Below are 16719 nucleotides of genomic sequence, written 5' to 3'. Positions count from 1 at the left end.
AACCAGAACTGTGTCTCATGGCCCTAATTACAAGGGAAACAAAGTATGAATTTGATTTTGTCCAGCTTTTATAATGGAGTTAGGCAAGGGACAGGTGTTAAGGAGTGGATTCAGAGGTAACCAGAAAATAGTTTCTGCCACAAGGAATGAATTCAATGATAACGACAGCTAACCTTTATGATGATAACATATTTATAATGTTAGTATAATAACGTTCTGATCCATGTAGAGACACTGTTCTAGGTGTATGAAATATTTATATAAAGTACATTCAACAAGAGCAAATGTAAGCCTTCTGGAAAAGGACGAAGTGCATTAATTTCAACAACTTTGGATATTTATTCATTCATTTTCATATGTTCATTCATCCAACATATACTGACTTGGCATCTAACATATGACAGGCACTCAGAATACAGAGCCACCATAGTTTCTGTTCCAGTGAAGTTTACCTGATGGAGAAGATCAGCATAAACCAAAAAATCATACAAAGAAATGTACAGTTGCAGCTATGACAGCCTGTGGTACTGGGACCTGATCTGGTCAGGAAGGTGAGGGGAGGGCTTCCTTTAGCAAGTGATGTGTATCTGAAGGAAGAGTTAAATAATCCAAGGAAAGAGGAGCATTTCAGACCAAGAAAGCAGGACATGCAAACGTTCTTTCACATTAAAAAAAAAGCATGGTGAGACAACAGCTGAAGGGTGGCCGTCTAGGGGAGCAAGATTCTCGATGAAGCTGAAGACAATAAGTAAGGGCAAGTTACACAGAGCGTGGGCCGTGTTAGGAGTTTGTGTGAGAGCCATGGGAAGCCACTGAAGGGTTCTAAGCAGGGCTTGGCATGATCACATCTGCACTGGCTACAATGCAGAGAATGCTTGGAGAAAAGATACAGTTGATCAGCACAGTCTTGTCACTAGGCCCTTGCAGTGGCCTTAGTGAGAGGTTATCAATAGTTTGGACTGGGTTTGCAGTGTTAGTTTAAAAGGAAAGGAGTCATATTTGAAAGGTAATAAATAACAGGAAATAAGTCAACAAGATTTGGTGATAGATGGGGTATGAGGCTGAGATAAATGGAGTTTGGGGGGATGACAGTGGTTTGTGCATCTGGGTGGAGAATGCTGGCATTTACTTGAAGTGGGTGACTTTTTTTTTTTCATGGATCCTTACTTTATTTTTGGTTTTTTAATTTACAATGTTGTGTTAGTTTCAGGTGTACAGCAAAGTGATTTAAGTTATACATATATTCATCCTTCTTCAGATTCTTTACCCATGTAAATTGTAACAGAATATTGAGTAGAGTTCCCTGTGCTATACATCCTTGTTGGTTATCTATTTTATATATAGTAATGTGTATATGTTAATCCCAAGCTCCTAATTTATCCCTCCCCCCCCACCCCTTTCCCCTTTGGTAACCATAAGTTTGTTTTTGAAATATGTGAGTCTGTTTCTGTTTTGTAAATAAGTTCATTTGTATCATTTTTTAAAGTTAGATTCCATATATGAGTGATATCATATGTTTGTCTTTCTCTGTCTGACTTTCTTCACTTAGTATGATCATCTCTAGGTCCATCTGTGTTGCAGCAAATGGCATTATTTCATTCTCTTTTATGGCTGAGTATTTATTTTTGTATGTAGTGGGTAGAAACACTCTGAGATCTTAACAAAGCTGCCATGTAGTCAGTTGGTTATAAAGTTTGAGTTCAGAGGGAGAGATGAAAGGTAACAATAGAGATTTGTTGTGAGACATCTTTGTATAAGTGGGAAGTGAAATCCTCAGTGTGGATGAGATCATGTTGGCAGAGAGTATAGTGAAGAAGATGATGTTCCAAGACTGAGCCTTAGAACTGCCAACATGTCATGGCTGAGTAAGGAGAGAAGGTGGGGGAAAAACCAGGACAACCTAGTGTCATGGGAGCACAGGGACAAGTGCTTCGAGGAGGAAGGAAGTGATCCACAGTGCTGGAAGGTTGAATGAGATGAAGCCTGAAAAGTCCACCGTGGTTTTAGTAAATTGGATGTGACTCGTAACCTTTGTAAGAGCTGTTATGGTGAAGTGGTGGAGCCCCACTCCAGTTAAAGAGGGTTAAACAGTAAGTGAGAAGTTAGGGAAATAGAGTTAGTAGGTGACACTGGAGCAGATTGGCTGGGAAGAGGGGATGAGAGATCCAGTAAGGGACTTGCTTAGTTTTTGAGTGATAGACTTGAACATGTTTAAGAGAGAGATCCAGTGCAATATGTTATGTCCATGAATTTATGATTCTAAAAAAATGCATTGATGACCTTAGAGGATATTAGAATGAATTCATGATACTTAAAAAATCATCAGTCATTTTGGAGAATAAAAATTGAAAAGTAAAGGGGAAGAATCAAGCAGCTACCATGCCTTTCCAAAAATGTGATGAGAAGAATTTTCTCTTTATAGAAGTGTTCCAATTAACAGAGAAGAAATAATGGAATTAGAATATCACCCTCTCTCTTTTTTTGCAATCCCTAATGTAGTTATAGATCTAGGCAATAATTAGATAAATAATCTAGGCTGCTGATGTCATGAAAAGAGAGATAACCAGACATTAGGTAAAAGTTTGTAATACAAGCTGTAAAGTCTGGGCAAACAAATCGAACCTAAATCTGTTTGGATCTCTAGATCTATCTGAAACACGAGAGATATTGATCTTATATACTGCAAGATTTTTTTTCTTTTGGCTGTGCCTGTTCTTGGTTGCGGCACATGGATCTTCATTGCAGCATGCAGACTTCTTAGTTGCGGCATACAGACTTCTTAGTTGTGGGCTGCGGACTTCTTAGTTGTGCATGCGGACTCTTAGTTGTAGCATGTGGACTTCTTAGTTGCGGCATGCAGACTTCTTAGTTGTGGCCTGCTGGACTCTTAATTGCGGTATGCATGCGGGATCTAGTTCCCCAACCAGGAATTGAACCCAGGCCCCCTGCATTGGGGGCGCAGAGTCGTACCCACTGGACCACCAGGGAAGTCCCTATACTGCCAGATTTTTTTTTTAGTGTCTTTTTTTTTCCTTCTCAGATCTTAATTGGAGTATAATTGTTTTACAGTATTCTGCAGTTTCTGCTGTACAACAAAATGAATCAGCTGTATTTGCACATATATCCCCATATCCCCTCCCTCTAGAGCCTCCCTCCCCTCCTCCCTATCCCACCCCTCTAGGTCATCACCAAGCATTGAGTTGATCTCCCTATGTTATATACTGCAACACTGATCACAGCTTTAAAACATTAATTAGCAAAGAATCATTTCAGTCAGTTAAAGAAATAGACTATAAAGATATAAACACTGAAATATGGGACATTCTCTTATGCTTTACCATTTAAGTAGCTGTTTTTTCTTGGACCTTAAGGCCATTTTATAGAAGCAGTCTGCCATGGGCCCTGAGTGTCCCTGCACATCCCTACTGAGTACACCAGGAAAGCCCGATTGCTCTCTACCTGGGCATTTGACAGGGTTGGGCTTGCTGTAAGCAGTCTTGAGGGAAGAGGTAATAATATCTCCCCTCAAAGAGGAAGCTTGCTTCTTTTTGTTGTACAAGTAATAAATCCTCAAGCCCAGTGATTCTGCCTTGTAATACAACCGCATGCACAGCACCCATGGTGAGCCCTTTGCCTCGCCCCTACGGCACATGACAGCTGATGCAAACCAACATGGGTGAAAGTCCCTTGTCTCTGATTCAGGGTTTTCAGGTCTTTTGCTAGCATCCGTGAAACCATATCAGGTTAACTTGATCTAAATCGGGTAAAATCCCAGACTTTGCCCAGTTCTGGATAGGTTGGTAGGATTCTCTTATCTCTTGTTAATAATAAGTGCCCCTGAAATGTGAGTAGATAGGTTATGTGTGGGAGAAGATGGAAACTTTAGAGCCAGAAAACTCAGGTTTCAATACAAGTTCACCGATTTCCTGACCTTGTGTGAGTTACTTCATTCACCTAGAGCCTTGAAGGAAGTATGGTGTTGTGGTATTTAAAAAAAAAGAAAGAAACGTGTTACATGTAGTTGGGTAATAATCCCACTTTCGCTACTTAACAGTCATCTGACCTTCGGTAAATTACTTGACTTCACAGTATCTCAGTTTTTCATCTATAAAATGGAGATAATACTGCTTAATCATAGATTATTGTGAGAATTAAATTAAGTACATGAAGTGCCTGACATGTAATAGGTACTCAGTAAATTTGAGTTTTGTTCTTTCTTCTAGAGTCTGTGTCATTAGTGTTTTGGATTTAAAAGTCTGTCTTCATGTAATGTTATTATGGTACTCCTTTTCTAAACTTAGCCTCAGGTCTCACATCTATAAAGGAAAATGTTTGATAATATACCAGCTTTACAGGTCTTGAGAATAGCTTCTTTAAAAAAGTAAATTTATTTATTTATTTATTGGCTGCATTGGGTCTTCGTTGCTGCACGCGGGCTTTCTCTAGTTGTGGAGAGCGGGGGCTACTCTTCCTTGCAGTGCGCAGGCGTCTCATTGCAGTGGCTTCTCGTTGCAAAGCACGGGCTCTAGGCACACAGGCTTCAGTAGTTGCGGTGCATGGGCTCCATGGCTGTGGCTCACGGGCTCTAGAGTGCAGGCTCAGTAGTTGTGGCGCACGGGCTTAGTTGCTCCGCAGCATGTGGTATCTTCCTGGATCAGGGCTCGAACCTGTGTCCCCTGCATTGGCAGGCGGATTCTTAACCACTGCGCCACCAGGAAAGCCTGAGAATAACTTGTAAAGGATGTGAAATCACTATGAATTGCTGGTCTTAGTCGTTATCCTTGAAAGAAGTTAATCACATATTCCCCCCCACACACCCCTCCACCCCCACCCCCCACTCCCGTCAGCACTTACTCTTCTGGAACACTCAGGATGTAAAAAAGGTAAGAATCCAGGACCCAAAGGCACCACCCCCACAGAGTGGAATGATGGTGGCACCATTCCACCGTTACTCAGGAGGTGGCTGACAGTAGATGCTCACATGGAGCATGAACTTCTTCTCCATGCTGAGGGCATGCCTGGATCTCGGGAACAAGGAGCAGCCTTAAGGAGCTAGACTGATGACCAGTCGCTGTGTAAAAGAACACCTGAACTCTAAACCTTGAAAACACCAAATTCATTGTTTCAGTATAGTAGTATTCATTCTGAGTTAACTCCTGCAAACACATTAGTTTATTCAGCTACTTGGGGATACATTTTATAGTTACCTGGTCTTGTGGGCCCATCCAGAGGTAGTATTACATGAAAGAATATTCTTGTTACAATACATGAAAAGGAGCTGGTTATGAAGCTTGGCATTCAGTGTAATTCCACTTTTGTATGAGAAATTATATGTGTAAATATATGCAGAGAAAACCCTCTAGATAGAAGGCTGTATTCTAAAATATCGTGAAGGATATGGGATTATGGTGACTTTTCTTTTTGTTTGGCTTATTAACATTTTTAAAATTCTGAAATAAACAGGTAACAAAAGTACCCCCACCAAAAGTTAAGGGTTGTATCAGTCAAAAGGAGATGTTTCATAGGAGTCTAATGAAATGCACATATGGTCATTATCTGGAAATACGTTTTTCCAGGACAAACTTCTCTTCCCTACTCGGTAGCATGGAATTTGGGGTTCTAAGCTTTAAACCTTCCCAGCAGCATATCAGACTTTATTTTCCAAAGTTTTAACCTAGCCTCTAAGTAGCCCTAGTTCTTCCTTCTTTAGAAATTGATGGCTCTCTGTCAGATCAGTATACAAGACTGGTGTCTTTAATTTTCATAACAGAAACATTGCCATTTGCACATCTAACATTTTTGATTTTTTTAACCCTTAATATACATTGGATTTTTAAAATGGAGCTTTTAAAATACATTGCTATCTGGACCCTATCCTCAGAGGTTCTAAGATGACTTTGGGCAGGATCTGAAATTTGAATTTTACATGTGTCCAGGTGGTTTTGAAGTGTGGGCAAGGTTGAGAAGCATTTCCCCAAACCCTTGCTGAAGAGCTCAGTTGTTTAATTCTAAAAGTAATAGGAGCTTATTATGAAAACTATTTACAGTGTAGTAAGGTATTAAGTGAAATGTTTACCTCTCTACAGGTCAGCATCTATTTATGGTTCTTTATGTAACTTTCCACAAGTTTACAGGTGTATGTAAGTCTTCTCTTTTAAATGGTCTTATACTAAGCATTATTATTATGTAGGTTGCTTTTATTTTCTAACATGTAGGGGAAACTGAATTGCCCTATCAGTTCTTACAGATTAGCCTCATACTTTTTAGTGGCTGTGGTGTATCTGCTATGCTGAGGTTCCCTGAACTCTTTAACCTCTGAGAGCTCCACCTGGGATGCGGTGCTCTAGTGGAAGGACCCTGTTCCCTGTCCATTCCCTCTGTCCTCACCTTCTCTTCCTATTACCACTGGAAAGGAGTCTGTGTGGACCACATTCAATTATATCCCTAGGATTTTTAATTTTTACTAGGATTTGGTTTAATATCATGCCCTCATATTTTTCATTTGTTTATTATGAAATTATTCACACATATTAAAATCCCCCATGTAACTTCTAAAGAAATAAATAAAGAAATAAAAGGACTTCCCTGGTGGCACAGTGGTTAAGAATCTACCTGCCAGTGCAAGGGACACGGATTCGATCCCTGACCCGGGAAGATCCCACATACCATTTGTTGGCCATCGTATGTCTTCTTTGGAGAAATGTCTAATTTAGGTCTTCTGCCCGTTTTTGGATTGGGTTGTTTGGTTTTTCGATATTGAGCTGCATCTTAATTCTGGTTTTTAATCTCATGAATTTCTCTATATTTTTACTGCATAGGTATGTTTTAAAATAACACATAGAATTATTTGGTGTGTCTTTAAACTTTGTGTTTGGTGTGCTTTTAAACTTTTTTCTTCTGCGTGTGGCTTTTCTCCCACAACGTTGTGTTTATGCACTTCATCCATATGGATGCATATAACTCTAGTTCGCTCATTTTTCTCTAGTTTTGATAGTCCATTGTATGTATATACCATGGTGTATCCATTTCTCTTGATTAATATCTAATATGATTCAGATTTGTTGCGAATATCAACAGTGCTCATACTTGTCTTACACACATCTAGTACACATCAGTGAGTTTTCTGATTCTGAGCTTTGTCTAGGAGTGGGACCGTAGAGTGTAAGGAATGTGCATCTTTCTTGTTCCTCAGGGAACGTGGACCAGTTTAGAATCCCACCAGCAGTGCATAAAAGTTTGTCCCTATACTTTAAATTAATTAGAATAAGAAATACCCATTTGATGATGTTTCTGTATAGTCCCTAAAATTGCTCATAGGACCTCTTCATTTCTATTAATATCTTTTACATGAAGTACCATCTGATAAATCACTTTTTATTAATGCTAAGGAATTTTTTTCTCTCCATGTGTGTGCTGTGCCTGTTTACAAAGAGATTTGAAGTGATTTATTGGCCTTCCCTGACAAATTGCCAGGCCTCATGTTTTCAGCCAATGGCTGCTTCCTCTGTAATTCCTTTTTGTCTTAACTGCCAAGAAGGCAAAAGCTAAATTCAAGGCGCAAGTGTAGAAACAAATTTGGTTTAGTTTTCCATATCTCTTCTTACGTGGGAATATTTCTCCCATGAGTATTTCTCTAGCATGATTCTTAGAACATCAGAATCAGAGATGCTTGTTAAAAATGCTACTTTCTAAGGCCTATCACAGACCTATTATATTGGAATCTGCAGCATGAGACCCTAAAATTAGCATATTAAAAGCTCATGCTAAATTTGTTGTCTCAAATTTGAGAATCTGCTATATGGCTTGTGATCTGACTTTCATATTATTGTAACTCTTCTGTTATAAATATTTTATTATTCTAAATCACTTGAAATCCTGCTTGCACTCAATGGAAAAAATATTAAAATCTAGCAGATATGTGTAAAAAATTTGGCTCCAAACTTTATCTTTTTTTTTTTTTTTTTTTTTTTGATTGTGCCACGTGGCATGCGGGATCTTAGTTCCCCAGCTGGGGATCTAACCCAGTGCAGTAGAAGCATGGAGTCCTGACCACTGGACTGCCAGGGAATTCCCCAATTTTTTCTTTTCTTTTTTTTTTTTTTAAAACCTCCCATGTGATTCTTTTTTTTTTTTTTTAATTTATTATTTTATTGGCTGTGTTGGGTCTTTTTTTGCTTTTCGCGGGCTTTCTTCTTAGTCGCGGTGAGTGGGGACTGCTCTTCGTTGTGGTGCGCAGGCTCTTTATTGCCGTGGCTTCTCTTGTTGCAGAGCACGGGCTCTAGGCACGTGGGCTTCAGTAGTTGCAGCACATGGGCTCAATAGTTGTGGCTCACGGGCTCTAAAGCACAGGCTCAATAGTTGTGGTGCACGGGCTTAGTTGCTCCACGGCATGTGGAATCTTCCTGGGGCAGGGATCGAACCCATGTCCCCTGCATTAGCAGGCGGATTCTCAACCACTGTGCCACCTAGGAAGCCCCCAAATTTTATCTTTAAATTGGTTATGTTTGCATTATTAATTGGACGTTTACAACACTAGGTTTAAATTCATGTTTTCCATAAATATTCATTGAGTGCCTACTATATGCTGTGCGCTGTGCCATAAGAATAAATAAACGTGTGAAAAGGTATAAATAGGAGGCTTTGGGAATCTTTTTTGAATGTTGTAACTTCATATGAACCTTTTTCTGAATAAGAAGGATTTTTTAAAAGTAGAATTTAGGCAAACATATACATTTGATCCTAATTGGTGTATTGTAATACACCAATTTATATCAGTGCATTGTAATATATGTACTCACTGGTGAAATATATTTCTAGACACATGTTTTCAAACATTATTAACATCATTGAGTGCATTACTGAATTAAGATCTGTTTTTCATTATCCTGATAAATGCAACCTTAAACCTCATTCAACTTTTTAGGCTCAGTAATTTTTAGAAAAGTGATGAATTATTAAGTCTGGTTTTAAAAAAACAATAGAACAATTGGCTTCTCACAGCATAATTTATTTCTATTTATGTGAATTAAATGTTGGTAGAAAAGGGTATTTACATTAAGTGGTCCCTGGTTAATAATTTTCATGCCACGCTCCCCATGTAAACTCTTTCTTATGGCCCCCAGCTTTAGGAATGCTGTGTACCCAGAATCACACCAGTGTGTTTATTTTGAGAGAGAATTGGAAGGTTAATGGGTCTTCAAATGCTTATATTAAATTATTTTAAATGTTTGCTTTTGCCTGTATGGATGATAACTGGTTTGTTTGCCCAATTTAGTTTAATTCAGCACACATTAATTGAGTACCTACTGTAGAGTTATTTGTACTCTATTAAAATACATGTATACTTGGACAGAAAGAAAATATCTTGAATCAGTACATGTCTTCTAGTTAGTAGTTAATACCAGCACTAAAAACCACACTATATTTTACTAAGTGAGTGGGCTGTTGAGAATTTTATTGACATCAGAAATGTTGCCTTATGAGTCTCTTTCTGGTTTATTTAGCTCCTGTAGCTGTGTCTGCTAAATGGGAGATATCTCACTTCATCTTTTTGATGGGAAGTAGTTGTATGAATTTAATGCTTGAAAGTCACCTGAGGGTTTGGTTTGGTTTGGTTTAAAGTGCAGATTCCAGGCATGTCTCCTGAATGTGGATTCCCTGGAGATACAGTTGTTATCGGTATGATGAAGGAGACTCTTGGACTTGTAATTAAGAACCTCTGCTTAGGTCTTCCTTTTTTTTTTTTTCTTTTTTTTTTTTTAGGTCTTCTCATTTTTGATTGTGTTGTTTGCTGTTTGTATACTTTGGAAATTAATCACTTGTTGGTTATGTCGTTTGCAAATATTTTCTCCCATTCTGTAGGTTGTCTTTTCGTTTTGTTTACAGTTTCCTTTGCTTTGCAAAACTTTTAAGTTTAATTAGGTCTCATTTATTTTTGTTTTTATTTTCATTACTCTAGGAAACAGATCTAAAAAGATATTGCTGCGATTTATGTTGAAGAGTGTTCTGCTTATGTTTTCCTCCAGGAGTTTTATAGTATCTGGTTCTACACTTGGGTTTTTAATCCATTTTGAATTTATTTTTGTATATGGTATTAGAGAATGTTCTAATTTCATTCTTCTAAATGTAAATGTCCAGTTTGCTGAGCACCACTTATTGAAGGTACTGTCTTTTCTCCATTGTATATTCTTGCCTCCTTTGTTGTAGATTGACTATAGGTGCATGGTTTTATTCCTGGGCTTTCTATCCTGTTCCATTGATATGTGTGTCTGTTTTTGTGCCAGTACCATACTGTTTTGATTACTGTAGCTTTGTACTGTAGTCTGAAGTCAGGGAGCATGATTCTTGCAGCTCCATTTTTCTTTCTCAAGATTGCTTTGGCCATTCAGGGTCTTTTGTGTTTCCATACAAATTAAAAAATTTTTGTTCTAGTTCTGTGAAAAATACCATTGGTAATTTGGTAGGGATTGCATTGACTCTGTAGACGTTTCTTCAAAGAAGACATCCAGATGGCCAACAGGCACATGAAAAAAATGCTCAATATTGCTAATTATTAGAGAAATGCAAATCAAAACTACAGTGAGGTATCATCTCACTCCAGTCAGAAGGGCCATCATCAAAAAGTCTACAAATAATAAATGCTGGAAAGGGTGTGGAGAAAAAGGAACTATCCTACACTGTTGGTAGGAATGTAAGTTGGTGCACCCATTGTGGAGAACAGTATGGAGGTTCTTTAAAAAACTAAAAAATAGAGTTGCCATATGATCCAGCAGTTCCATTCCTGGGCATATATATGGAGAAAACTATAATTCGAAGAGATACATGCACCCCAGTGTTCATTGTGGCACTATTTACAGTAGCCAGGACATGGAAGCAACCTAAATGTCCATTGAGATTACACACACAGTGGGATATTACTTGGCCATAGAAAAGAATGAAATAATACCATTTGCAGCAACATGGATGGACCTAGAGATTAGCATGCTAAATGAAGTAAGTCAGATAGAGAAAGAAAAATATTGTGGTATCCCTTGTGTGTGGAATCTAAATAAAAAAAGAAAGAAGAAAAAAAAAGATTCAGTTGAACTTACAAAACAGAAACAGACCCACAGACATAGAGAGCAGACTTAAAGGGGAAAGGACAGGGGGATAAATTAGTATTTGGGGATTAACATATACATACTACTATATATAAAATAGATAACCAACAGGGACCTACTGTATAGTACAGGGAACTCTACACAATATTTTGTAGTGAAAAAAATATGAAAAAGAATATATATGTACTGGAGTGAGTCAAAAATTATCTGCACTCTAGCTGTAGAATTTATTTCTATTAACTTTTAGAAAAGACACATACATCACTTCTCGACGTTAACTCCTTGCTTTTCAATACACTTTGTCCATCTGTCAACAAGCTTTCATATTCCCTCATTAAAAAAGGTTTTAGGTTGAGCTTCGAGCCACAAATGCACCATTTCTTCAGTTCTTCATCAGAAGTGAATCTTCATCCTCATAGGGCTGCTTTCAGGAGACCAAACAGGTGAAAGTCTGATGGAGCAAGATCAGGACTATCAGGAGGATGCTTTAACACCTCAAAATGAAGTATTTGCAGAGTGTTGGTAGTGTGCAGACGTGCATACCCTCAGACCACAAGAAACGAATCATTGCACACAGCTCTTCTTTCATGCAAATCACAAGTGGGGCATCCATTTTTGCTCTCACCACAGTTACAGATGAACTGATATAATATGTTCGCACCTGCACAGCAGTGACTGGGGAGACAGTAGCCTTGAACAGAAAGCGCTAATAAGACAGTGCGGCCAACAGAGGTTTTAATATAACTGGAGTGTGGATAATTTTTGACTCTCTCGTATATATGTATACACACACACACACACACGTATATTTATGTATGTATAAACCTGAATCACTATGCTGTACATCTGAAACTAACTTGACATTGTAAATCAACTATACTTCAATTAAAAAAATTTTTTTTAAATAGAACCTTTGCAAGTGACTCAGAAACATATCCAGGTTTAGGAACTATTACTCAGTTTCAACACTTGGCATTTTACAGAAGGAAAAACAGAAACAGAAACTGTGATTTACTTGACCTCATAGTGTAAATTCAGTTATAAGGATGCCTCCTCTGGTTGTGTCGGGTTCCCCTCTATTGATCTTGTTAATTAATCTGGTTAGTCTTTTCCCTCATGACTGATTAATCTCATCCTTCCTTTGATGGCCTTAATTATTTGTGTTTTTTCACGGATAATAGTTAAGAAATGGTTAACTATTTTCCTTTGAATTTCTTGGGACTGTTCCACTAAGTAGACTAGTAGATGTGTTGGGGAATGGTTTGCCCAGTAAGCACACTGTGGATTTCCTTTGATAGGAAAACACCTGTGTCCTTCTTACATGGCCTGCGTGTGCTCTGTAGGTGGGTCTGGTGAACATGGTTTCATGTGAGCCAACACAAGTTTGGCATTTTCCTGAATTTCTGCCTTGATTCTCAGCAATGTTTCCATTGACATTGAAAGATTGCTGTAGTGGTTTTTTGCTTGGTTATATTTGCAGTTCACTGTCATAAATTTAAATACCATAGTGTGATCTGATTGCAGCTGTTAGAAGAGACAATTGTACTAGATAAAGAAACCTTTTTCTTTATCTGTAACAATAATTTCATTGCTGCTAATAAGGTGTTTTTGATATTGGTAGAAGAAAGCTGGTTATTTATCTTGGTAATTACAATCATTTTGTCTTGTCTTAACACAATGATATAGTGGAGTATAAGGTTTTTTAAATGTATTAGTAGAGTATAAAGTGTTTTAAATGTATTGTGATTTTTAAAAATAATATTTGTTTTTCTAAGACACTGTAAAGCTTGTTCATTGTGCAAACTTTATAGGAAAGCTCAAAAAGGAAAAGAATTTAAATCACCTGTAATTCTACTACCTGGAAATCATTGTTCTTTAGGTGTATGGCCTTCTAGGCTTTTAAAAAATGCACACATGCAGGGCTAAATTATTTGTGATTTCATTCCATTGCTGGGTTAATGTTTGTGTTTAAATGTTATACAGATTTACTACTTCACATTTTTGTAATACCTTTTAAATACCATACTGTATCTACACATCTTTTAGTATCTCGTATTCTTTTGCAGCCTTTTTTCTCTTCTTAGACTTTAACTTTTTTTCTTCCTTACACCATCCTTCTTAAAAGTTAGAGTACTTTACTATTTAGGAGATTATTTTCCTTTTGTAAAATTTACATAATATGCAAAAAAAAAAAAAGCTAAGACACCCATACTGTACAGAATTCTGCAGTTTTTAGCAAAGTGAAGAAACATCTTCAATTTCAAAAAGAAGACAAAGAAGCTAATATAAAAGCCTTCCTATACAAAACACTTAGAGGACAAATAGAGTATGATTTCACTTATCTGAGGAACTAGAAGAGGCAAGTTCATAGAGGCAGTGGCTGAGGGGAGGGAAAAATGGGGAGTTATTTTTTAATGGGTCATTTTGAAATGATGGAAAAGTTCTGCTAATGGATAGTCGTGACGGCTGCACAACATTGTGAATATGCATAATACCACTGAATTATACACCTAAAAATGGTAAATTTTAGTTATATATATGTAAAATATATGTACTTATATATTATTTTAAAAGCCCTTAAAGTATGTCCAAAAAATCCTGATGCAGTACAAATAATCATTGCCTCTGGTTAACAATTTTAATATTTAAGCTCTAATTACTTATCAGTCAATATAAAGAATCCTTCTCCCCCCTGTTAATTTGAGTATTTCTCCCTCATGCTAGCATTCTCCTTTCATAAGACCCAGAGATTGTTTTGAAGGGACAGAGCCCCACCCCATTTGCTATAATTTAGAAACGTCTAGAATGTTATCTCAAAATATGGAGACCTCATAAGAACAAACCCTTGTTCAAATTCTCATAAAAGTATTCTTGACTTTAGAAACTGATTCAAAAAAATAATAATTTCTTTTCTCCATTAATGCTTTATTAAGCTTTGTTGACCTATATAAGGGTTATAGACGAGGAGGGAGTAGGGGATTAGAAAGATTAGTCAGCCGCCACTCCTAAAAATATCAGAGTGGTTTTTTTTTCTTAATCACATATCTGTAACCTGTCTACTCAGAACAAACTTACTCTGAGATGAAACCTAAAGAATGCATTTTCCATTTTTCACTGCATTTGAATACAAATCCAGGCAGAATGATAATAATGACATACGTTTTGAGTTCCTTAAATCTCTAACATATTTTAACACCTGAAAAGTTTCAGAATCATTGTCCCATAGGATGTGTAGTAAATGCTTGTCGGATTAATAGAAAATTATAGACTTTTTTTTAATGATGTTATACGCTGCCTTGTTTCAAAAGCTGACTTTAGGCAGTTTACTGGGATATATACAATAGAGCAGGATAATAAGAAAGTAAAATGGTATTCAAAGATCAAGGACAAATAAGGATAGAAACATAAGATAAAGTCAGGGTTGCTATTTGTTATTATAAGGTGTTATTCAGTTGTTTCCTAGTAACCAACACCAAAAGAAAAATGTATTTATTGATAGAATTCTGTGTCCATCAGAATCACATAAAATCGTTATATTGTTGAAATTTGTTGGAAAAATAAATTGAAGAAGAGGAATTCCTTAAAGGAAATTTCTTAAGAGAAGTTAACAGAAAACATTTTTATCAATAAACAGTTCCCACAGTTACAAACACTTACTTCCCCAGTGGCCTCAGTGACTGGTTAAGGTGCTACCATTTCTTAAGTGTCTGCTGGGCAGCACTGCTGCTTTATCAGCAGGTGCTATGCAAAAACAGAATTGTGAGAGAACACATGTTGGCTCCTAATAATGGAATGGCTTTCAGACTGTTCTCCAGGGTGTTGAAAGGCCCACAGAGCCCCTCTAGGTGGGGAAGGGGGGCCTCATAGTGCTGGGTTCTTGACCAAATCAGTGTTCATTTTATCTCATCAGCAGAGTGAGTTTCTTGTAAAATTTCATGTGAGCAAAGGATTTAACAGTGAAAAAGATATTTGAAAACCGCTGGTCTAATAGTACAGTTGGGATCATTGTTTAATAAAAATACGTCCAAGGACTTCCTAGGTGGCACAGTGGGTAAGAATCCGCCTGCCAGTGCAGGGGACATGGGTTCCATCCCTGACCCAGGAAGATACCACATGCCGTGGAGCAACTAAGCCTGTGTGCCACAACTATTGAGCCTGCGCTTTAGAGCCCGTGAGCCACAACTATTGAGCCCATGTGCTGCAACTACTGAAGCCCACGCGCCTGGAGCCCATACTCTGCAACAAGAGAGGCCACCGCAATGAGAAGCCCGCACACCACAAGGAAGAGTAGCCCCCACTCACCACAACTAGAGAAAGCCCGTGTGCAGCAACGAAGACCCAACACAGCCAAATAAATAAATAAATAAATAAATTTATAAATAAATAAATAAAAATACGTCCAAGATCCCTTGAAATCTGGCCTGATCTTCTTAAGGACAGAAACCCTGTAATACCATGAGACACGTTGGTACCATGGGGTTTTGCTACACGCATATTTTGATGCCATGTATATGAAGCCACCCACCCGTCTAGAGATTAAATTTCACCTAGACTGCTTCATATGTTTATGGTTTCTGTTTTTACATTCATCTTTTAAATTCATATAAATTTATTTTTTGGAATATGGTGTGAGGAGGGACACATCTTTGTTCTTTTGTTTTTTCTGAAACGACCAGTTAGCTACCATCTTTTTTATTGATTGATCGTTCATCCTTCCCTCCTGATTTGAAATCTCACCTTGAAATATCTTTCCCCAAAGCTTTCTACACTTCCTGCAGTTCCCAATGAGACCACTCTGTTACCATAGTGTTTCTAGAAAGCACTTAAATATATGTAAACTGTTGCATTAAAATCGTATCCAGTGCTTGCTTGTTATTCTAATTCTTGAATAAAAGACACTCCCCCCACCCCCCAGATATTTGCCTTTTCAGAGCTGTTTTATCAGCAAAAGGTATGTTCTTCTTGTCAGTTCACAACCTGTCAGGAATAAAATCAATCATTGTTAAGTGAAGATCAAACATTATGATTCTGAAGAATTCAGAGTGGTTGCAGAGATAGGAAAGTTTAATCTTCTTGTTTTATGGTAGGGAACGTATTAGTACAATAAACATTGAAAACTGAGGTAAATAACAGGATTGGAACTTTGGAAAAGTAACCAGAATGCTCCTGAGGTAGCAACATTTCAGAAATCATGTTTTGTGGTTACCGATTTTAAAGTGGATAAAGTTGACAGCACTTAGAGTAAAACTCTATCACCTCCATCATAGATGTAGTTAATTACAGTTTCTAAATTCCACTGATTACTAGAGCAGTTCTCCTAAGGCTCCACCAGTCTTGGGGTGGTTTGGGGGGACATGATACTCTGTCTCTCCTGCCCAGGGCAGGGCTCCAGTCACAGGATGGGTAAGGCTCGGTTTTACCATGAGTTTTTCCAGAAATAAGAGATGTATTATGCTATGGTAGGTCACATATGAACTGTTGTAGAAAAACTAAATTGTTGAAGGTATTTTGCTGAGAAAATAGTTACCAGCATCCACAGAGGTAGCTAGTGGGTCAGAGTCTGAATTCTAGGTTTTGCTGCTAACTGCATGACCTGGAGTGCAAATACCTATTTTTTTTT

General features: G+C 37.7%; 1 protein-coding gene across 3 annotated transcripts in view; it reads left to right on the top strand.

Moving 5' to 3' along the window:
- MSH3 (mutS homolog 3) overlaps positions 1-16719 on the top strand; it is a 178482-nt gene that overhangs the window by 146121 nt on the left and 15642 nt on the right. The gene's annotated exons all lie outside the window — the stretch shown is intronic.

This window comes from Hippopotamus amphibius, chromosome 1 (assembly GCF_030028045.1).
Source record: "Hippopotamus amphibius kiboko isolate mHipAmp2 chromosome 1, mHipAmp2.hap2, whole genome shotgun sequence".
Taxonomy (NCBI): domain Eukaryota; kingdom Metazoa; phylum Chordata; class Mammalia; order Artiodactyla; family Hippopotamidae; genus Hippopotamus; species Hippopotamus amphibius.
This window is presented reverse-complemented; position numbering and strand designations above follow the sequence as displayed.